Source organism: Atractosteus spatula, chromosome 4, assembly GCF_055471065.1.
Source record: "Atractosteus spatula isolate fAtrSpa1 chromosome 4, fAtrSpa1.hap1, whole genome shotgun sequence".
In the NCBI taxonomy this organism is placed as follows: Eukaryota; Metazoa; Chordata; class Actinopteri; order Semionotiformes; family Lepisosteidae; genus Atractosteus; species Atractosteus spatula.
Window position 1 is genome coordinate 31,683,934 of NC_142709.1, and position 24,859 is coordinate 31,708,792.

Consider the following 24,859-nt stretch of genomic DNA (forward strand, 5'->3'; position numbering starts at 1 on the left):
TTACTACAAGATAATTCACACAGCAGTTTGGAGAGCAGTAGAAACAAAACAGTATCTCGGTGGCCTTGCCCAAACAAGCACAGCTGTGCTTGATGAGCTCTCGATTGATGAACAGAATGGTATTTACGTGTCTCAGCAAAAACTAAAGTGGTCAACACATAATTCTGGTCTGTGTTTGGCTGTTTGAATGAATGGCACGTTCACATCAGCTTTGAAAGGTGCATGTGACAATCGCAGTCAGCGCACTTTGTAATTGCAACTGACTAGGTTACTAAAGTTTATGGGCCTACCCTATGAAAAGCACACAACACATGATTCCATAATACCAGATAGTTCTGCTATTACTAAACAGACAGGCCGTCTTTAGAATAGCTTTCCAATGACCTCTATGTTTTAATTCATTACTTTGGTTAGATCCTAATGAATGAGATAAAGGGGTGGAATGTACAGGTATAGAGTTTTTGGCGTGACTCACCTAGTTGAGCCCAGGTGTGTGGATAGGTTGCCCCAACCCCCTCACTATTGTAAGGAATGAGCCAGGGAGAATGATGGGGAGATAGGAGAGGTGTGAGAGAGATATGTGATAGGAAGTCCTGGGTGCTAGACTTATACATGTTGGTGAGAGGAAGTGTATGAGATTAGGATCTAACCTTTATCCTAAACTGCAGTTATAAACTTCATTTATCACCTTGTCATGTCCCTTAGCTTTCTCTGTACTGGTTATACAAATGACACTGTTTGTGAGGTAACCTGGAGTTTGACTGAACCAAGATGATTCTGCTGAAGGTACAAAATATATCATATATAAAATTACTCTTATTGAAGTATATACTGAATATATACACCATTTTTTATTATGCATAATTTATACCAGCTTCTGTTGCATTAGAACCTTATAAAATTATATCAATTCCAAACACTGGAGAATAATTTTGCAGACTTCAACATTTCTAATGATCTTCAAAGCTTTCTAGCAAAAGCAGTGAACTTTGGAAAACAAATTGCCGAAGATAAAAAAAAATGTCCCTCTGAGCCAAATTTTCAGAAGGTGACTGAATTTGAATTAGACACTTAACGTAGCGTTTTATGAGATGATTTAGAGCATCATTGACCATTTACTTTTGAAAGAGTCCAAGGGGAATACACATTTTTAACTGTTTGGATTTATGCAGATTCAATGAGATAAGTTAAAATAAAATGATTCTAGGCCGGAAACTGAGAGAGTGCACAAGTGCAACTGTAAACCCCAGTTGCAGCAGATGTTTTGTGCCCCAGAAATATCACTCTAACATTGTTGCACAACTAAGGTTCCATACTACTACCAGCACTATTGACACCGATATAACACATGTCCAGCACGTATTCTGGTATTTGGGGTATTTAGGGTAATTGATATGAACCAAATGACAAGCAATGACCAGCTACAGCAACCAAATCCTGAACAGTTTGTTTTCCTGTTTTATCAAGCTAAACTTTAAAACTGGACTTTAAAATTCTGGATTTCAGTGAAAAGATATCAAGGCTATTGTGTGCCATTGAAAGATACAGTATTACTCAATCCTTTATTGAAATAACAAATTAGTATCTTTGCATGAGCTAAGTTACAAGCAATTAGTGAGTTATAAGAGATAAATGTTCTGTCACTGCATTTTGCCATGATGCTCTGTTGAATGTATTCATTGAAGTGATGCTGTTACTTTTTAATGCATGTTACTTTCATCACAGCAAATGAGTTCCTGTATTCTTGTATTGTATACCGCACTTATTTCCTCAGAAGCACTTATCTACAGTACGACCAGTCCTAAAGAAGATGAAAAAATCAAATGTGGACAGAAAGGTTTTTGCAAGTGTGACACTTCCACATTGCACATCATTCTGTTGAGAGCAGAAGCTGATTCAGTGTAACAGCTCATTAAATTGGGGTTCTTTTTCTTCATCTTATTGCAGGACCATATTGTGCACATCCATTTGAATAAGATGCACTAAAGACTGCCATAATTGTTTTTCTCTCTTTCTGATGGAAAGACCTTTTTGGACATGGCTGAGCCAGATAGCCATGAATTTAGTTCTACAGTCACTCATCGTGACTGCGAAGACAAATGCCTTTCGCAGCTCTGTCTAGCAGAATCAGAGAAGGTAAAATGTTCTCGGTTCTTTCCAAACACAAGAACGCATTTGTTCTTTTCCTGTTTTCTCGTTAGGCCTGACAAAGGGTTAATGGGCCAAAACAACTCAATTAAAAAAGTCAACAGTTTTTGGTTCCCATCATCTAAATTGTGGCCATGCAGTCCAGAATATTGCACATTCCTCACTAAAGTAGCACATCTGGAGTTCAAACAGACAAAAGTTTTCTTTCATATTAGATGTTTATTGTTCTGTGAGATTGATGCCGTTAATATCAGCTTTCAAAATGACAGATTAGCATCACCAGTTAATCAGTGCTATTAGGAGATAAATATCGGTAATTTAATCACTACAGTAATTTCTTTAACAATAATAAGATTTACAAATGTAAGTGATTAAGTAATTAGCTTACATCTCTGCAGATTACAATCCCTTAGAGTTTGGTAAATCTGGTTTCTGAAGATTACAGTATTTAATTAAAGCCACCGCCTTTTTGTGAATGAGATTCATTTGCTGTTGGCCAAAACTTAAAGTACTTTATAAATGACCCTCACATCCCTAAAAGGCCCCTTTTTAGTAACTCTACCAATTTCCCAGTGAAAGTCTGTGTCTTGCACAAGTGGTGTACACTAGGGAAATGAATGCCTTACATTAAAATCAATTGAAAAATTATGTGCACTTGATAAAATAAAGCCTGGCCCTGTACTGGCATATCTAAACAGCTATCAAGGATCCCTTTGTTGCTCCATAAGCATTTGCCCAGGGCAAGTCTAGGTTTCAACATTCTAACGTTATACTCCTTTATTTACAAAGTAATTTGACGGTTAGTGTTAATTTCCTAAATGCGACATAAAAGGGGTGCTGGAGAAAGAAAAAAAAATTAAAGGAAAAAAAAATCATAAAAACAGCAGAGAATCAGCCAAATTGCTTCCATGTGTGGTACACTGCCAGAGCAGCTCTCTCTATAACCGTGTTTGACCTATTGAGCCTGAGCCAATTCAATTTGAAAGGCAGTGTTCTTTAATGAAGGCCTAATTTTTATTGCCACTCCATTGACTTCAAAGCCGTTCAGGTTGCCAAACATAATTTCACTGGAGGTATTTTCAGGTGCACTGCAAATAGTTCATAAATAATTTCCCCATTAGTCTACTTTTCCTCCCAAAATGCACTTTGTAAATGTTTAGTCTGTTACCTCTGCTCTGGTCCTTAGCAGCTTAAGAAGTCAAATAGCATTTTGCAGCTCTGCAACTTCTCCAATATTTCATATTGAGTTAGAGTAAGAACAGAAAAATCAACATTACAGGATTAGTGAATTAAAACGAATCTACCCAAGGAACAGTAATAACTAATACCTTATTCCAATTGACTCTGCCACTCCCAATAGCTACAGGCCTGGAGAAAAGTCAGTGGCAAGAATACTGAGTATTGATCTTTCTAGCCAGGCAACTTCAGTTCTAAGTAAAATGATGTATCAATGAGTTATAATAAAACTCAAAACTGCTTATTAAACACATCACCAAAGTCTGCAAGCTTTATTGCACATTGGAATGCAAACCATAAAACTTAATAAATATAACTGCCCTAAAACCGTACTTACCATGATTATTAAATAAGATGTAAAGGAATTAAAAAATTAAGGTTTTATTCTTATAGAGATATATTATCCATAAAGCTTTGAACAAACTCAGTTTTGCTATTTTCACATACTGTGGCAAAAAATCAACATTAACCAATGTTTGAATAAAAAGATAGGGTGCAGCATATTTAAAAAATGCATTACTTGCTTAATCAGTTACATTTTTCAGTTTATTGTCCACACAATCTATAAATATTTTCTTTAAAGAGCAGAAACAGTTTTTTTTTCAACGAATCTGTATTTTGTTTAATGTGAACATGCATTATATGGAACCTGCCTGGATCTATTTAACTATGTTTGTGTAAATACCTTCATAAAACATACAAGTCTTACAATACGTAATTACATACAGGAGGTGAGGTACGTCTGAATTTTTGGATTCCTGGAATCACGTCCGAGCATAAATTTCAAAGAAAACAAAAGTACTATTTAGAATGCCCATAACAGAATTTATTTTTTTTCTTTTTAAATATTATTGTTCTTTAATTGCATTTTCTTCCCTGCAGCAGGCTGCAACCTTTGAAAAATAAGACACTTCTTTCTTTGTAACAGTGGAGGTATTTGGCAATAAAACACACTCATGTCAATGTACACATAACATGTTTAATGTGAAAACAGGCCATAAATCATGGCTTCTTGCAATGATATCTGATTATGCTTACATAATTACAGCTGCCTTCTTTAAGCCTTTGTATTTGTTCTCTTCTAAGAATTACATTTCCTCGCTTAAGAAAACATACAAAAGCTTGGACTGTTCCTAGTGAACGAGCCGTGTCTTTCTGTAGGATTATATATATAAAGAAGGAATAGGAATTATTTGCTTAATGATATTTGTTTCAGTGTTGAATTCCTCCTGTGTTATTAATTGCATCAAACCATACCACCTCTTTTTCTACTATTTTCCTGCATTCTTTGGTTTTATCACTGCCACAAATTCCATTTTCCAAGCTGTCCTACATGACCGCTTGTCCAGCAGTCATATTCTAAAGCATTTACTGTACATCCAGCCAGTCACATTTCATACCTTATGCAATGTCCTGCTTGGAAAAATCTTCTAAATGTTCTCTCTAAAAAGCCCCCAATGCAACGTGCATCACCTACTGTATAGTCTCATGCTAACTGAGCAACAGAGAGAGTTTTTCACTTAATTTCACACTCATCTGTGCTTCAGATTAAAAACTTGGATACGTCTGGAATTGTGAGAGGTTTTAGCTATTCAGTATGTCAGTGTTTAAGCACCACTAAGAATAAAAAGACATAAAGTATCAACATATATACAGTATTTGACAAATCAGAAGTCTAACTCATTTTCTAAAGAGCAAGAATTATTTGGCTGTTGTTATTTGGAACTAATGAATTTCCCATCTTACAGATGTAATGCGTAGTCGAAGTAAACTAAACAAAGATATCTTTTCTCGTAATAAGTCTACCATTAGGTGTTCCAACACACTGAGTACAGGAGGGTGTACTGTAAATTAACCTGAAGAGGACATGTAAAACCCAGTAAAATTCACCTCTCTCTGTAAATTCGAGAGCGATTTTGTTTTGATTTTGAAACAGTGAGTTTCAGAATTCCAAGAAAAATAATTGTATCAGGTATTTATCCATATGACATTTATAATAAGCCCTGGCTATTTGCTCAGCATTTTAACACATTTCTGGAATAATGTGCTGCAGAACCTATTGCATCTGGGATCAACAGTCTAAAAATGTAAAAAGAACAACACGAAAGAAGGGGAGTTTAAAATGGCACTCTCCACATCTGGTATATACACATTTCTCTCTTCTATTTGTTTTGTGCTTATTATGAAATTGCATATTAAGTTAACATGTTTATTGTACAACAAGTACTGTATGAACCAAAAAGTCTTCTAAAACAGTCTGTAAGAGACCTTTTCACCCTAAAGTCAATTCCAGAAGGTAGCCACAGGAAATTGTAGAGCTTGACCTGTGGCATTCAGGGGAAAGAGCCTATCTAAGTCAGTTAGGGATAGAGTTGCAATACTTTCATCTGTTATTCTCCAAGAAAGATTTAGTTTGCTTGGATAAATCTGCATGCCTTTCGATTTTTTATCCTGTATCCTGCAACTTTAAAAGGGCAACAAACACGTGGTCATGTCATCTACAGAGGAGCATTAGGGGACTCTAATTGGTTTGAAATAACAATTACTAATTGTATTAAAATTACTAATTCACATTATGTTTTCCCAGTACACACTAGTGAAGGAGTTAAATTTTTTTTTTCCCCACATGAAACCCAGGGTTAACATAAGCTGACATCAGCATTTCCATCTTGTAGCCTGATCTTGTCAATTCCAGAAGCTAAGCCTGGTAAGTACTGGGATGGTAGACCTCCAAGGCAAAAAGAGGTTGCAGCTGTAAGTGGTAGTGGTGGACCAGGAGGCGCTACTCTTAGTATTTTCAAACCAGATTTCTGTACTTTGTTGACTGGAGACACTACTGTGCTGTAGGACGGGATTGAGAGTCATTGGAGATCACTTTATTAGCCATATACAATTTCTTGCATTAGGAATTTGTCTTTTCACATACCCCAGCTTGCTCTCCATGAGACACACAGGCGAGGAAAGAGAAGCTTGGGGTCAGAGCACAGGGTCAGCCATTTATGTAGCACCCCTGGAGCAGATGGGGTTAAAGGGCTTGCTCAGGAACCCAACAGGGTAGGATTCCAACCACAGCGCAGATCCTTAGCCACAGTGCCACCGCTCCGCCCAATTGATGTCAAGTGCCTTTTTAAGGTGTATTTATTAAATTCCTTTTAGCAACTACAAAGGTGAAAAATTAAAACTGGTACCTCATCAGCTCTGAAGCAGTTTCTGAGGATCAGAATTTCCCTCATTTGGATGTGTTATCAATAATGCAACCTATTGGACCTCTGGAAAAGGAAAAAAATTCTGTTATTTTGTTATTTGATACACTGGTATTCCCAAGGAGTCTCCCCATCATAAACTGGTCACCTAATAAAAGCAGAATTAAAGGAGAACCACATTAGAGAGAAACTGGTTAAAGGTCTGTACTGTATATTAAACAGTTGTAAACAAAATGCTTGAAGTTAGGATTTTTCCAAACCAAGATCGAATGCAGAAACCAATAAACATGCAAGCAGATCAATTAAAAGTATCAGTTAGCACCAATGGATTAAGAGCTCAGCTTCAATGAACACTTACTGTAGCAGATACAGAGGTCCTCCAGGGAACTGGGAACCAATGTGTTGGTTGAAATGCTAAAATGCTGCCATGACTACTTGGTTACTAAAGATCTCACAGTATTGTTTAGAAGAGCGGGGGTCTCAACCCTGGCGTCCCCTTTGCTCTTACATAATCTGGCCTACCTAAAGTTCTACCTCTCTCTCAATTCAATTTGCTCATTGATAAAATTCTAGAAGTAACCTGTAATTATTCCCACAATGTGTATCAGAGGACTTACTGTACACATCAATGCTGTGACCAGAGGTCAAATTTTATGAAGGAAAACACAAAATTCAAGCAAGTCTTTACGTCTACGTCTTCTCTTTACAATGAAAAAGACAAATAAATGATATTATTATAATAAGACACCATAGCAAGTAGAATAAGGGGTTCACAGCCCATGATTGTGGAATTTGCCTCATCCCAACATTGCCAATATAAATCCATTGGACTTATAACAGCTGCAAAGACTCAAGGATTTTGTGGACGGCACATAAGAAATTGCTTTTGAAACTGTATTGTACTCTGCATTGCATTCTCTTTCAGGCATGTTTGTGGGCTGGAGTGTTTGTGTGGTTACCCTGTTCTGAGAACATTGTGGTTAGCGGTGGAATGCCAGCATCTTCTCCCTGTCAACAAAGTGTTCTGCAGGGACTACTAAGCAATCACCATTGGCTGTTTAGCTAGGGACTGTGTTGTACTGTATCTTATGTGATGAGCATGTAAATAATTCAACATATGAATAGGTCATTTAAGATTGAATGACCTATGTCATAGATGTTTTTTATACTACCCTCTATATTGTTTGTAATAACTGTTGTTGAGTTTTCAAGGCTTTATTTTTGCTAGTACATTAGGGATTGAAGGATAATGTAAGACTTAAAAGACTCCAGACTATGACGAATGCAAGCAAGACTCCGGCCTGAACTGCATTTAAAGGGTAAGCTGCAAGGATTTTGCAAATCTCCAGATGTTTTATTTACATTTTATCATGGAGAGGTACAATTGTGACAGAGCAGTCTGTCACTGTGGCAAATGGAACATGCTAGGACAGGGGTGGCAGAAGTTAATGGAGCATATTTTTCTAAAACACCACAGTGTGTCAGTTCTCACCAATTTACCCTGTTCATTTCTCAGCCTGTGGGTGCACACGCAGGTTGTGGAAAGGAGGGGAACAAAAGGTAGAGAACACTATTTTTATAGAAACTGCACTAAAGAAACAAGACAGTGTAGAATGCCACCAGCTTACCTCTTAACAGCACTATATGAGTGGAGAAGTCAGTACCTATTTGTTTGGAGGGGTCCTCAGAAAGGTCAAAAGGTTGCAAACAGCCAGGAGACTGGTTATATGCCTGAAAGCTTAGCTTGAGGATCATACTATTGCTGGAATGCTGAGAGAGGAGGATGTCAGAGCCTAATGTTATTACTAAAAATGGCAACCAGGTATAGAAGATCTAATGAATGTCTGTTCCGTGTATTGGTAGGGCTTTCATGGATTTGTGTGTCCAAGTAGTCCGGACTACCATGCTATGTGTTGTTTTGTCTTGTGATTTTTATGTTTTTCATCTATAGTATAGTATCCATACTGGTACAGCCTAAACCCTATTTAAAGGGTGTTGTGAGCACTAGGAGTGGTTGGGAGTCAGGAGTCTAGAAATAAGAGCAAGGTGTGTGTGATATTATATAAAGTTTGTTGTGGTTTTTTTTGTTTGATATCTGGTGAAGAATGCCAGTGAGTGCTTGTGTGGCCAGCTGCGTGCAAAACTTCAACAAAACTAGCCTATTGTTTGCTGTGAATGCTGACTTGCCATTGTGTATTTTTTCCTCTCTGTGGACAATACGTTCTCTGACCAAACACAGGAGGTGTTGTGTGACAAATACTAGAGTAATAATAATAATAATAATAATAATACTGTAGACATGCTGTGGTTACAGAAGAAAAGTCTGTGGATTCAAGATCATTCAAGATCAACATCAAGGCAGCGTTCACTGTAGAAATCTTGTTATAGCCACATGTCCCACATAGGAGGATAAATCACCCTACATGTGTCTTTTGTACAGGTATGGAAACAAAACTATTATAGAATGCGAGACTACCATAGTCTCCCGGTGGCATCCTGATTCTAGTTATTGTTATATGTATAGTAATAAATTTGCATTTTTACAATTTTTGATCTATCTCTGCATCTCTGTTAACCATATTTTCTATTATTCACCAACAAGTCCATCTTTGTATTTTTGTATACAAATTTGATTAGATGTATAATATACTGTTGGTTTTTAGTTTCTTTTTTACTTGACCTTGCAAGTTCTCTGCAGTTAATCAGATATTGAAATAATCTTAATTTTTTTAGTTCCTACCATACAAAGATTTTGATTCATTTTCTCAATTCTGAATTGCACGTCATTTAACAATTAAATCTTGTTCAAATCCATCCAAAAAGTCATTTTCCTCCCAAATTAACCCTAATTAAGTTGATTGAAATATAGTCTTGGCATAACTGTATGTTGAATTGTTAATTTCAGAAGATCTGTACTATAGATGTGACTCAAAAGATTATGATTTAAGATATTTATCATTGAAATTTTTTTGCAGGATTTTTAATCTTGAAAAACATAGAAAGTCTCTTAATTGCATACATGTTCTCAAAGCCCTCAGATTAAAAGAAGCTCTTTCCTTAACTAGTCAAGCAAAAGCATAATTGCTCTCTTGTGGCTTTGAAACTAATGCCAAGACAGAGATTTTTGAATTCTTATTAATGTATAATCCCAGAAAAAGTGAAATATGAAAGAAATATTTTATAGCAAAATTTCTATGAAATACAAATATGAAAAAAATAGTTTAAACTTTAATAATAAGAATCACCAGCAACTCATTATCTTTGTTGTTTATATTTATTAGTGAATTGTTCTCTAAAATGCAACATAATGGTCATCTCAAAAAAGTAAATTAACAAGTTTATAGAATTGGTAGCTGTTACCTCACAGCTCTTGGGTCCTGGGGTGAGTCCTGCCTAGGGAACCTTCTGTGTGGATATGCATGTGCTTCTCCCCAATCCCTCATGAGATCCTACCTTGTGTTTCATTTCTTTCTCCCACTGTCACATATTGTAACATGCTCTCCAGGTTAATTGGTGGCTCTGTGTTTCCATCAATATGTATATACTGTAGATTGTGTATGTTTGTGCACTGCAATGGACTGTACTAGAATCCAGGCTGCCACCTTGTGCCCTCTGCGTGCCAGGCTCCAGCTCATAATGACTCTCTACGAATAAAACATTATTAAAAATGGAAGAATGAATGGAATTCATCATGCCATATTCCTGAAAGGAGAATCTGTCCTTTAGCTAAACACACAGTCCTGACTTGTACAATATCTTCAAGTTTCCTCTTCGGTTCTTTTTAAAGAGAAGGTCCTCATTGCTTTTCTCATTAGTTTTCTGCTCATTCTCTGTTAGTAACTCTTAACTCTAAACAACGGCTGCAGTTTTGTTTCCCCTTTTCCCTTTGCTTCTCTCGTTTCCTAATCCTACTTGGTTTGGTCTCCTTTCTTCCCCTTTTTTTTCTCCATTTTTGGTCGTCCAACTGACTGCTCCTTTGGGCCGAGCTTTATATGTAGTTCTGTCTATTGTCTCTCCCCAATCTTTCTTTTCATGGCTTGCACCGGAGCTTCCAGTTGCTGACTCCCACTGAACCACAAGGTGTGAGAGCACAATATCAATATCACAACCTAGGTTTACTTTCCCCTTCCCTCAGCTGGTGTCCAATTGGTGCATTATTGGACCTCGACTCTTCCCACTACCAAAGATTCAATGTCACATCCATCTGGGAATGACTTGGAACCTGCGGTTGCATTCACACAAGTGCTCCCAATCCATTCAAGCCTGTGTGAATGAGATTGGTCCACTTTGCCTTTCAATCAGCCAGCCAATCTATTAATCAAACCTCTTATTAACACCCATTTAAATGCTTGATTCACAGCATATTCAGGGTTCTGACATTGAGATAATGACAGCCAAAGGTGTCAATAGCCTGAAACCACAGGTAGCCATGAACAGTCCCCATTTCCCAGGAAACCAGGTAGCCTGGCTTGCCTGCTTTAAAACCCCAAGCAGTCTGGTTATTTAGAAAACTCAGGCACATCTGCTGCTGTCTCCCTGAAATCCAGGCAGCCTTTAATCTGACAATCAATCTGCATGAAGTATGCCAGACAGCTCTTGTTGCACTCGACTCTCCCTGAATAACTTAGGAGAAACCCAAAGCCCTGCACTGCCCGTGGTACTGCACTGTACTCGTGGCATAACATTCCTTCCACATAACCAGCTTATGTTTCTTTTTTGGGGGGGAGGGGTTGCTTGGAACATGTCATCTTTCTGTTTAGGAAACTTCACCAAGTGGTAGCACTCTTCCTACTTTCACGTCAACACTAAGGCTGCCTAGATGGTATTTCTCATTTGTGTTATTGTATTCTGAACCTGCAAGCTCCTCATACCCAGATTGCAGGTAGTAAATTGTAGGCAGTAGGTATTTGTGAAAATGCATGTGTTTGGTTTGAGAAATGGTTAATAAAAAACAAAGATTACAGTTAGGGTGTAAATACTCAAACTAGTGTGACGTAATAAGAGGAGTACCACAGGGGTCTATACTAGGACCACTGTTCTGACTACTATATATCAATGACCCAGATTCCAATAAAATTAGTAATATAGTAAGGTTTGCAGAAACTATAAAATTAGTAGAATTAGCAAACTCTGTAGCAGTCGGAATGCAATTCATAAAGATTCATACAAATTTCAATATTTTGCAGACACCTGGCAGATCACCTTAAATGTAGACAAATGCAGAATTACATGTATGGAAGGTAATAGTAAAAACATCAAGTATAAGTACAAAATTAAGAAGGGCTACAACGTAGATGTTTATGTAGACACATCATTCACATTTCCTAAACAATGATGGGAAACAATAAAAAGACAAAATATTCTGATATAGAGATAAACATGGAAATCAATTAATATTATGTTGCAATTGCACAATACGCTAAAACCTAGTTTAGAATACTGTGTACAAAGGGTTACAATGTTGTGAAGAACAGGTCCAATGAAGAGCAGCTAGATACATTCGAGGGCTTTAAAGAATGTCCTAAACTGACAGGCAAATAAACAGAACCTTTTTAATCTTGAACAAAGAGTACTAGGAGACCTTATTCAAGCATTCAAAATCCTCAAGACAATAATGTCAACCCAGTGGACAGCTTCTGAATCAACAGTGAAATATAAACCTGAGGGCACAAATGGAAACTACATAGCATTTAAAATAGTGGATAGGAAGCGCTTATTTATGCACATTGTTGAGAAAGTATGAAACAATCTGTTGAAACAATTATGTATGAAACAATAATGCTGTTGAAGCTGATACCCTAGCTAATTTCAAGAAATAGCTTGATGAGGTCCTGGGATCAATTAGCTACTAACTACCAAATGTTTCAGATGGGCCCAATGGCCTCCCATTTGTAACATTTTCATGTTGTTATGCGCTGCGTAACCAATGCACATCCCAGGCACTGGTTAATTTATTGTACATGTGACAACAATATTTCAGTTTGAAGCCTGAGCCATGTTTTTCACAAAAGTTTAAACTCTTCTTCAGAACCAGTCAACCAGTAAAACTGAAACCTGGCAAATATCAGCAGAATCTATAATATCATCAACATGGCCTCAGCATTGGCTGAGGTGAATACATTTTAATCTCAAAACAGCAGCCACAAATTTAAACCCCTTCTGTTCAAAATCAGATTTTGTCATTCTGTGGTACAATTTTTCCCATTTAAAATATTCTTAAACAGTAGTTGTATTGTCATCTTTTATCATTTAAAAATGTGTTCTTCATCTGACATTTTACACTGTATCTGTTGAAATACAACCTAGCTAATAAACACCACACTTTGAAGGCATCATCCGTGCACAATAGGATTTAAATTTTTAAAACTTGTGTTCCTAGATAATTAAATAGCTGCACCAAAACTGAAAAGTGTGGTGGAAATTGCAAATTGTTCTTGTCAATTAACCCAAAAAATCTCAACATTTGTACAGACAACTTAATGTGATTCTATAGTATAAGCAACATTATTTCCACGAGTTCTTGCTGCCCTCTGGTGATTATTATTTTTTTACTTGAATTTTAGTAGACTTTAAAAAATAATGTTGCCAATTATTTTTGGGATATGTGTTATACTGTACCTAATTCAATTTGGAATCTAAAATTGTTTTTGTGTCTCCACTATTGGCTCACGGCTATAAGCAGAACCCCACGATGGCACACAGGGGAATGTGTGTGAAAAGGCGTAGGCAGACTGTTCTGATCTGTCCGTATTTAAATCTCCTATCTTTTAACACATCACAAGCAACACAGTGTTGTATTGGAGGTTCAGTGCTGGCTGCAGGAGATGCTTGTCTCCCACCAACAGCACTGCAGACTAATCCCTCCTTAACCTCACTGATACTCGGCCAATTACACACTGCAGCTAAAGGAATCCCAGTCACAGTAGGCTTGTGAGATGACCCAGGCTGGAACTTGGATCGTGGAGCTCACCCTGCGTTCATCTTTACAAGTTGAATGATTTAGGAAGATGCAAGATACATTAAACACTCCAACACACAGCTGCAATTGGTCCTTGAATTAATTATTTTTTTATTTTTAACATATGCAGACCAAAGACTGATGAAGGAAACCCAAAAGAAAACCTACAGTAGCTCTGCTGATATCTAACCAATGTTGGTGATAATTCCCTTTCTAAATGCTGGAAAGCTTCCTCTTTTCCTGGTAAAAGCACATACACATACTGTAAATGCAAAGAGTTACAAGATTTCTGATTACCAACAACAACAGCCTACCAACACAAATTAGAGCTAACATTTCTTTTAATACACTTGTTTAACTCCCACACATGACAGTGCTTCCCCAAATAAAGCATAATAATAAAAAAAATCCCGATGTTCACATTCTGATAATCATTTAGATTGACGAATGGGTGATTATTCAATTGACAAAGAAAGTCTTTCGACTGTTTTTTGCCACTACACCTCCCAATTCAAGTCTGGTTAATATCAGTTTAGTGAAGTTAGTACTATTGCAGTTATGCACCAGTGTGATACAGAACATTTTTAACATGTCTCAGTTAGTGTCCTTGGCTATAAGCAGGTAAATGCTTCTTAATTTCTTATAGATCATCTCAGTTTTGAGGCTGAAGCTAATTTGATTATATTCATTTGATGTATAAATTAATCAGACAAGATTATATTTTGATATTTTTTGTTGTTTTTAACTAATATCCATTCTATAGGAAATTACCTGCCACGTTGCTTTAAAGCAAGATTTCATAACAGTAACGTTTTTTGTGTAATGGTTTTTGTATTAGAGTTTTAGTGAAACAAATAATCATTATACATTCTTCTATTTTGAAACACAAACCTTTCTAGGGTTTTTTTATTGTATTGTAGAAGACATACCTTTGTAAGATGATCTATATACCTTTCAATAGTATAGTTCTTGAATCTTGTGCTACACTTAATGAAAAGTCAGTATTATATTTGATTGTTTGTTTGGGGGCTTGAAGATCAGAAATTAAACACTCTCTGCTCTCATGTTGATCATCAAATAAAAGTCTAAACAAATTTGTATAAGTTAAAAGAAGTACTCCAACCATATTTAGAAAAGAATGTTCTACAATGTATACAGATCAGATTGTTGCTTTATCAATTAGATTTTGACATAATATCTGAGTCTTGAGAGTCATTGTAAATCGTCCATGTTAGAGCAGTTTTATACATGTACAGTATACAGTATATACTGACTTTTAAACCTGACAACAAGGTGTGGCCTCTACACAGAGGCAAAAGGGGTGTACCTAGGATAGGAGTAGTTAACTTTGGTATTTTCATTCCACATCATTACAGTACTTTGAACCTTCCAATGAATTAATTGATCCTTAATTGCTTAATTAACCTAGGTGCTGGAGGCTGATTCTGCCTACTGCTAGCCACTTATAAAAGTCATGTAATGAATTTCATAGTAAGGATTACTTTTTCACAGTCAATCAATAATCTTTTATTTTACTAAATTTACATTGTTGCAAATGCATTGCTTTTACCTATTACTTTATTAATAAATTGAATCACAATTAAATAAACAGTATTGATGCCAGTCTGTTGATACGTATTTCTCAAAATAGTGTGAAACTGAAGAGGAAAATCATTTCAATCCTCTGTCATCAGAACTAATGAATGATAATGATAGCGTATGCAGTTCAATCTGCTCCATTCTTTTCACAAGAGAAGGAATTATTAAAAATAATGGAATTCTGTTCAAAGTCACATTTTTTTGTTTCTTCCCTCTCCAACAGAGATTACTGCATTAAGATTTTTCCCTGAGTGAAAGAAATTGCATTGACCTCTTCTATCTATTGCTTCCATATGAAAGCAGTTATCTTTCTTGCAAATGGAAATGAGACCCAAAATTGCAACAAATGGGGCCATGCCACTGAATGCAGATGTTCCCCTTTTCACAGAAAGTGTACATGCCCGATTGAATTAACTTTAACCCCTCCATCGGCAAAACAGGCATGGCTTCTTAAAGGCACTTGTTCAATTTGTTTTGAGTTGCAGCTTTGGAGTAAAATTGTGTCTCAGCTCACTAGGTAACATCTGATATTAAAAACCAGCTCCTGAGGGACTTACCAAAGTTTGATGTATCCTTCAGCATATTGCACTCACATTTAGACTACTAAACTCCTCAATGAAAAAACTGCATTTTGAAGGAACACACCTGTTTATGAAAGTGACCCTTCTCAAGTAGAAGGATGAAAGGAGTCAGCTGGGTTGAATGAGGCCAGACAAGCTTGCAGGTGTTTCCTATGTGCCACAATGTACTGGGAAAGTCAGGATAATATATGGTAATTGATAAAGCACTCTCTCACATTCATTCTTTTTTTGACCATGTTTAATGAGAAACCCTGTAAAATCGCCTCTAAAGATAATTTACTAAATTGGTTAATTTTTTTTCAGCTTCGTGTTTTAATTTGCCTTGCTCAAATCTGGCATCGTTCAGAAGGAAATTCAATGAAAATACATATCAATTTTTTTCGTAAGTCTTCGGCCGTCAGAGCTCAGGAATCTACATCGTGATGTATTGTAAAGTTCATCAGAAAAGCCCATCTGCTTCTCAGGAGAGCCGTGGAATAGAAAATGAGGGTGGTCCTTAAGTATCAAACCAGATTGCGCTGTGGTGCTGGGACATGATCCACATTATATCTGAATTCCAGATCATGACCGTAGTTGTTTGGAAAATAAACCAATCACTCTGATTTTAAATTTGTTTTGACTTCTCAGAGGAAAACTGTTCCCTAAAGTTTTAGCACTTTGTAGCTCCATAATAAGAACAAAAAAGGGAAAAGGCCCTGCCGACAAGGAGTTCTCACAATGGAATTCTTAGAGATGGCCCAACCCCCACCCCCCTCAGTAATCAGCTCTATTGGTAATGACTTCAATAGTTTACAGTGTAACTGTTTCCCTCCAGTACCTCTTTAATCACAAATATTAAATCTATAGTTGTTCTATTACTGCAAGATAGTGCTTTCTTCACCTTAAAATAGAAGCATCCTATTAGAAGCAATATTTGCAAAGGGCCTCCTACTGTAGGCATTACTGTTGCTTAAAGTATAAAGTATGATCACAATGCATAATTGAAAGAGCAGTTCGTGAGATTTTCGCAATTTGGACTTAATTTAAAATAATGAATAAAGGGGAATCAGAGGACACTACATTTGAGGTGCTCAAGTCACGAGTGGACTATGGATTGCTAAAATGCTCAAATGAATTGTCTTATGAAATATATTCTCAACACTCTTTTATGTCTCAAGTACTAAAAGAGTGGCTTCACCAGCTAAAGAGGACACTCACACTTCCAAATAGGGTTAGATATAAAATTTTTAAAAATCTGAAAACAGGAAAGAATAGTTCAAAAGAAACTACTGTAAAATTAAATATTTCCAGAATAAAATTACAATACTGTATATAGTAATCATTTTCAAAATATGGACCTGATCAACTATAATACCTGTAATGTAAATCACATTACCACATAAAAATATTTTTCCAAAAAGACTAATTGAGATATTGTGCAGCAATTGATGCAATATGGCCTTGTGTACTTCTAAATACTGTACATGGCATGCTGGGTTGAATCTTTCAGTCTGATGCACTAACATTGTACTGTGACAGTTACTTTTGTACTACAATACAATGCCACCATAAGGATTTGGTACAATATTTTTATGTTACAACTACCTTATTGCCTAGCTGTGCTTATATCTAGAGGAATTGAATAGAACCCCTCTAGCCCTCTCTAGGACACAGCTTCTTCCTTGAAAGAAGGCGGCTCCATAGCCGAAATGTTGTGTTTTCTCTCTTCTCTTCTTCCTTGAAAGCTCTGTTGACAGTGGTGATAAAAATGTCATTCCAAGTTCCTAAAATCCCCACTGCCAAGGAGCACGTCTGGAGCAATAATTCAACCCTATCAGAGACCCTTCCAATCTCTCTTTTACAGCTCACATACAAAATGTTCAGAAAACTCCACTGGCCCACCTTATCTTTAACAAAAATGGTGTGATTCTCAGAAATCTTAAAACTGTCAGTTTAGAAAAAAAGTATATAAAAATATGGAGGAAATTGACCTCAAAGGAAACTCAGAAAATAGAAACCTACAGGTGTTAACTTAATTCACTTTAGATGTCTCTGCACATTCTTAATGAACCCCAGGTGAAAGCTATAGCTTTAATCAAGCTGAAAGGGGACTGCTTTGAAATTTGTAGCTTGTTGAAAGGTATGCCATACACATGGGGTTCATTAGGAGGTTATACGAAAATCAGTCAAGAACAATTGTTTTCCCACTCCTACTCTTAGACTGGAACAGCCCATATAAACAATGAAAGATGACTATTCCTAAATATATTAATGGCTCTTCCATTTTTCACATGACAGAATATCACCCTAAATAATTCCTAATTAAATCTCACTAAATCACAACACAAGTTGCTTTGCACTTATTGTGTCCAGGGCTCATATATATATATAAATAGGTCTCGTACAAAATTAGTCTGGTATTCAGTCACAGCTGGTGGTCTGCAGAGACTCTGTCAGCTCCCTTCTGCAGGTTGACATTTTGTGAACAGAGAGAGAATTCAGGCTTTCACTGCCAGTGGTCATGACTCTTTACTTTAACAGCCTGAACAGGGCCAAAGCAATGCTGCTAGATTAAGCATGGAAGAATCTAGAAGTGCAGCAGCATGTCAATCTGCTTAGCAACACCCAAGAAGGTTACAGTCTTACAGTCTGTACACATCCACTCTGCTTTGTGCTAAGACTGAGGAATTGGGTTAGTCTCAGGCTGTGGTCAGGGATACTACTGTGGTAGTAGAGAAACTACCAGTGCTTGTATCTGTTTGAAATGCTGGCTGTGGATGTTGCCCATTATGGTACAGTAACATGTTTTCAGAAGGTAAAAGCTGACAGCATAGGAAAAATATTGAAATCAGTCACACGCAACACAAGTGCTGTATCGTGCTAAGAGAAGCGTCAGGTGACATACTGTATAATTGTCATATGTTTGTGAAGAAGTACTTGCAGCAAGTATGATGATGGATTGAAGGGAGGGATGAAAAAGGAAATCTGCATGTACTGTAGCTAGGAAATATAGTATCTATGTACAGGGAAGCAGACGTGGATGTGATCAGAGTTTAACCACCTCCTGAACGTTTGCTAAAATTTCAATTTCAGTAGGTCAACTAAACCTTAAGGCAGAGTTGAGAGAAAAACCTGCCCATGTGGAAGAAAACTGTAGAAAATAATTCTTAATTTCTGTAGTTTCAAATAGAATAAGAACAAGGAGACGGTCAGTCGATCAAAGGAAGACAAGGGCATGTGAATGTTGTGATGGAAGCCTTGGTAACATTTCCTAGCCCAGGTTTGAGCAAGGGCGATGATGGGGTTATGGCAATATTAATGTCTGGGCTGTGTCTCTTCCAGTGCTTGGCTCCACCAAAAAGCAGCAATATGGCTCCCATATGCCAAAGAGGAATCAGGAAAGAGAGTTGCACATTTTGTGAGTCCTTTTTTTTCTGTAGGCATGAAACTGGGGTCCACAAGAGTATAGGAGCGTGAGAATGGATGGTTATGGAGGGTGGAATAGTTCCTGGTGCTCAGCTGCGCTGGAGCTCCATGAAAGGGAGGCGTCATGAGGGAAGGCCAAGGGAGCAGGGAGGCAATTCCAGCGAACAGGTGTGTGGAAATTTTGGACCCCTATGGCTGGCTGGAAAACGGAAGAGGCTGACAACGGGGGTCATCTGCCGGAAGAGCAGGAAGCGGCCGGGCGCAGCGGCGATAGAAACAGACACGGGTCGGAGTGCCGAGGCCTGACCCCAGCAGACACCCAGACAGGCTGGTGGGATCAGGGAGATGGAGGGCAGGAGCTGGAGCGACGCTGGCTGCCGTGAGGAACGCAGATGAAGCACGCAGCTTTCTGAAATGGAGAACTGGAATAGAAGTGTGTGCAGCCGGTAAGAATCAGGGTTAAAAATTGAATAAAATGACTGAGTTTAATATTAGGAAATCTTTTCATCAGGACAAATTATAAATGTAATTATGTATGACCCTCCTATAATACAGGATATTGCACAACATTAATGCTGTGCATGCAAATTCCTCAAAATGGATCAATGGAGCTGAAAGGAAATAGTGTATAAAATGAATTTATTACTAGTGCCGGAACACTAAAAAATATTACTTATGTCTTGGCTTCCCAGCTTGCTTTCATAACCCATGTTGTATTTGCAAGATATTACTTTCTTGAGTCCGGTATTTAATTATATTTAAATACACATACTGTATTACACAAACTGCATTTATGGTAGTTTCAAAGCCGAGAGGCAACAGTTTGACTCTTAACATTCTCATTCTTAACATGCTGTGGTCTGCACTGTCCATTTATATGCCCCAGAGCGAGTTAAAAAATGCCAAAGCAAACTATCTTGCATTTTCTGTTGTATTGTACCGTTTGACACTGTACATTAGTTTAAAGACAACAGGTTTGGGAGGAGACAGATATCAACTTCATGTTTTCTTCCTTTTACAAAGCCAAAGAATAAGAATCCTGTACCCTGACAGATCATTTCTCAAAATATATTGCCAACACTGGCTTATCCTCCTGTTTTCAGTAAGAATGTATGTGTGTCAATTGCTGTAAAGAAATATAGACATATTTTGACACTTCTAAAGTTCAACCTGTGCTTATTATGTGGAGTGCTTTGGGGTGTTTCGTGCAAAAAATACTTAATACATATGCATTACATTTGTATTTTAATCTATATTAGGAAAGCAATTTGAATTTCAACACCTTCTAAGTTTTTGAGCCCTTACAGAAAACTTTAAACACAGCAGACAATTGTAGATTGTAATAAGTCTAAAAAAATCATAATTTTTATTGTGAAAAAAAGTAGCATTAGCTTTTGGCCAGTCAATCACCTACAGCGAAAGTTTGCCCTAACTTTAGCTGCAGGAGATGCAACCTATGAAGTCAAATAAACATTATTCAGGTTCATTTCTAGAGCAAAACAGTTGTACATAGTATACAGTACAATGTGTTGCATCATTCTTTTTTATTTCACTGATTTCTAACACAATGCATCAACACTCAAACAGAAAAAAAAACTTTAAGCACCAATAAAGTAACATACTGTATGTGATTTAAACATCTCTGGGGAGACATAAAAACTTATTCACAGCAAAACTTCTCATCTTAAATTATAAAGAATGTTTCAATAGACATAAATATATGACTGTTATTCAAAACTACAACATAAATGCAATTTTTTTTCATTTTACTTACAATACTTCCAGAGAATTATGGCTTAGTGTTGAGAAGCAAAGCAAGTATTTAAAAACAACTGTGTACCGCAGTTTGACCTATGAAACAGAACTGAATTTTTACTATTAGACAGATGTAGACATCTCTGTATTTCTGTTAAAAATAATCCTTCTTCTAAACCCTGCAATAGGAAACAAGGTTTTCTATACATCAGAAAATGTTTCCCAAATCTTCTCTAATTATTATTAGTCAACAGTACACATTCATGTTTTTGTGACTATTTTTATTATGAAAATATTTTCAGTGCCCTATTATTTCAAAACATCTATTTTGTGCATAAATGAATACGAGAAACATTCAAAATGTCCGTCTGATAAATTAATGCATTCCTGACACGTTACATTCTGAATTCATTAATTCAGCAAACTGAAACTTTTGCAAAATACCCGATTCACTAAAAACTCTTCATATATCTGAAATAATAATAATAATAATAGTGGTCAAAAGCTTTAAACACTAAGATATTTCAGATGACATCTTTACATGTAAAGCTTTCTCAAATTGCTTTAACATTCGTCACTGACCTCTTTCTAAAGAGTTTTATGTACCCTAATTAAACACTTCTAATATATAAATACATTTTATTCCATGTGTTTCAATATATACTGTTTAGGTATTTGGAAGCTCCCACTAAATTTCCCTTTTCTAATCAAAACAATTTGGTAAAAATTGTAACATCCTTTTTATAGCTTCTACATCCAATTAAGGGTTGCAGGGGAGCCAGAGTCTATCCCAGCAAGCATCAGGCACAAGGCAGGGTACACCCTGGACAGGACGCCAGTCCATCACAGGGCACAAACAAACACAAACAGAGACACACACACTCACACCAGGAACAGTTTTCATAGAAGCCAATTAACCTACCAGTACATGTTTGGACTGTGGGAGGAAATTGGAGCACGAGAAGGAAACCCACAGAAATACTGGTTAAACATACAAACTTCATGGAGATGCATCTCAGTTCAGGAACTGAAACCACAGCCCTAGCACTGCAAGGCTGCAATGCTGCAATGCTGACCACTGTACCACCATGCCACTCACATTGCTGACAAAACTTTTGAATTAACTTAACTCAGCTCATCATTAAAAACCACTGTTCCACTTGGTGGTGAGGATGTGGGGAGGACAATCTTAGCTCTCTGACCAAGGCTCAATTTTTACATTTGTTGGCACTCCCAATGACATTAGGTAAAAAGTATGATCCCTGCTCACAGCCTTAATCATTAATGACCCCTTCCACTAGAGTGGACAGTGGGATTGCATAAAACATTACCCAAAATCTGATGAACCGTACAGACCTCAGTCCAAGACTCTTTAAAATGCAAGGATTTACTATAGATTCTTACTGTATTTGACACGGAAAATCTGTGATGCTAAAAGAATGCCATTTCATGGGGAATGACAATAGCCAAGAATGAAATTGAAAGTGTTTATTGAGTGTTTATTCCTAGTAAGACTTGGCTCAACCTGCTGGGACCAAGGGGCAGCTGCGCAGGTGGGAAGATGAATGCGAGGGTGCAAAGGCTCACAGTTTTAGATTTTTTTAACCTTTAGGAAATTTTTACATCAAAACCTTTACATCAAGAATGACTAAAAGTCAGGGCAGCTGAGGTGAAAGTGAACTTGGATGTTGGCGTCCCTAATTTGAACTCTGTGAACTCCATTAAACTGTTTTTACGGCTTGCTTTTTAGAGAAACCAGCCTAGCGATGCCAAACACTTTTTAAATTAACCTCATTAAAACTGTACAAAACTATTTCAAATTATCCATTCAAAGACAAGAACAAACCCTTGCCTTGACAATGCTACCAATGCTACACTTCAGAAATCTCTCCTTCTATCTAATTGTACTGTAACATTTCTTTTAGGAAAGCTCATTGAAGAGTACGATCCCACTGTAGAGGATGTACAATATACTCACAGAACACAGCACTAAATAATTTAAAAAACTAAATGTCTGAAGAATACAAAGGAACTTACAAAAAGTTAGGATCATGCAGTGAAACTTTCTGTGAAAAAAGAGTGCAGTTAAATAGACCATACAGAAATATTAAGTTTAATCTTCCACATGATACTAAAGAATGAGCTTTAGAAGGTCACCCAGAAGTAAATGGAAGGCATCATTTTACATAAAACTCTCCACATGATCTGTGACACAGTTGCTTAGAATGTCAGATTGCTGATGGGCCTGGGTCACCTCCCATTACAGCTCCACATGTCAGAAGTGTCAAGCAGTTTTTCAAACTGTAAGTTAACTCCAAGCAATATAAAAGTGTGTGACAGACATCATTACTGTCATATACACCAGAATGGTGAATCATAAGACACCCTTATTATAAATGGGAAACCCATTCGAAAAAACGACTTGGAAAAATATTGAAGATGTTATTCGATTGGTCTCTTGGGATCCCAGGGAACAATTAGGCTGCTATTTCACCCACGATAAAAACCAAGTCAATCAGTTAAATGATTTAAAGCACATCCTGCACCTGAAAAATTACTGACTATCCACAAATGTGGTGCTACTTTGCAAATGTGTAAAGAGGCTGCCTTTAGCATTTGACCTTTGCTACTTCTTATTTAGTTACAAGCCAATTAAAATGGTCTGGTGTTTCTGAAAACATTTAAAGCCATCTCTTTCTGCATCTGTTTCATTGTACTCAGATGTGCAGATGTGAAGCAAAGCAGAATACTTTATTTCTAGTTCATGTCAGTATTATAGCAATAAAATAATAAGAAACTGAGAGGCTACTTACATAAAAGTGACATCAGACTGGAAATAAAGGGTCAAAGCAAAACAGATTGATATACTGTAGGTTCAGTGGAGATAAAAGCAGTAGGATATTACCAAACTTACAACAGGACAACAGCATGTTTGGGTTGATTGACCATAAATACAATACATGTTGAAGGGTTTGGAATTTCTATCTGTCTACACTCCAGGTAGAGTAATTCTGTGGTATTTTTCTAAAATGTTGTTAATCTCTTTGTCTGAAATGGGCCCTTTAATGGTTTTATATTGGCACTTAAGCATATTGTACCACATTAACTGAGTCATTTCAAAGGCAGAAAACAGACATAGAAAAAAAGCTGTGAACTGTTTTAGGGTGAAAAGCTGATAAAGGAATAAAGTTGCATTCAAAAGAACAGCAGTCAATGCGAGCCTGTGTATTACCAGTAGGTGCAGCTGTAGTTCAACACAGGAAAAAATGTCCCAATGACCCGCTGTGAATATTCTGTGGCACAGCACAATGAGGCTTAGCTTGTCTGGCAACAAAACTGCACTGATGACTCTCTATATGTCACACAACTGAAAATGTTATCTAATCAAGGCTGTAACAATTGTACTTAAAGTGAAACAATATTCAGTACCTGAAGAACAAACACAGTCTCTAGTTACCATGTTCAACAGATTAACTTCTAAGCATGTTCGTAATGATTAACAAATTTTACAGACACTATCTGAAGCACGAAATATTGTAGAAAATTTAAAAAGTAGAGACTATACATTTTCCTATTAGGGATAGGGTAAGACAGAAAAATTATCACAGCTGTTGCACTAATGTGGTTCTCCAGTTTCCGCAATATTTTTGTTGAATGGCTATCTACAGCAACCCGTGTTAGGTTAATATTTTTTTTTGTTCTGGTATTTTTAAGGGATATTCCAACAATTTGAGCTTCTGATTTCTCAATGAAAAACCTTTCGGGTTTTTTGATTAATTTACAAAGGCACAGAGAAGGCTGGACATAAATTGTTGCTTTATGCCAATTAATTGTGCACTTACAAACTAATATATTATATTTACATTTAAATTTCTTATTAAAATTGACTTTTACGTGAAACATTTCTGTTGTTTGAAGTGCATAAAGCATTCAATTGTTCACAGGTTAATTAGAAGATTGTTTATCACATGAAA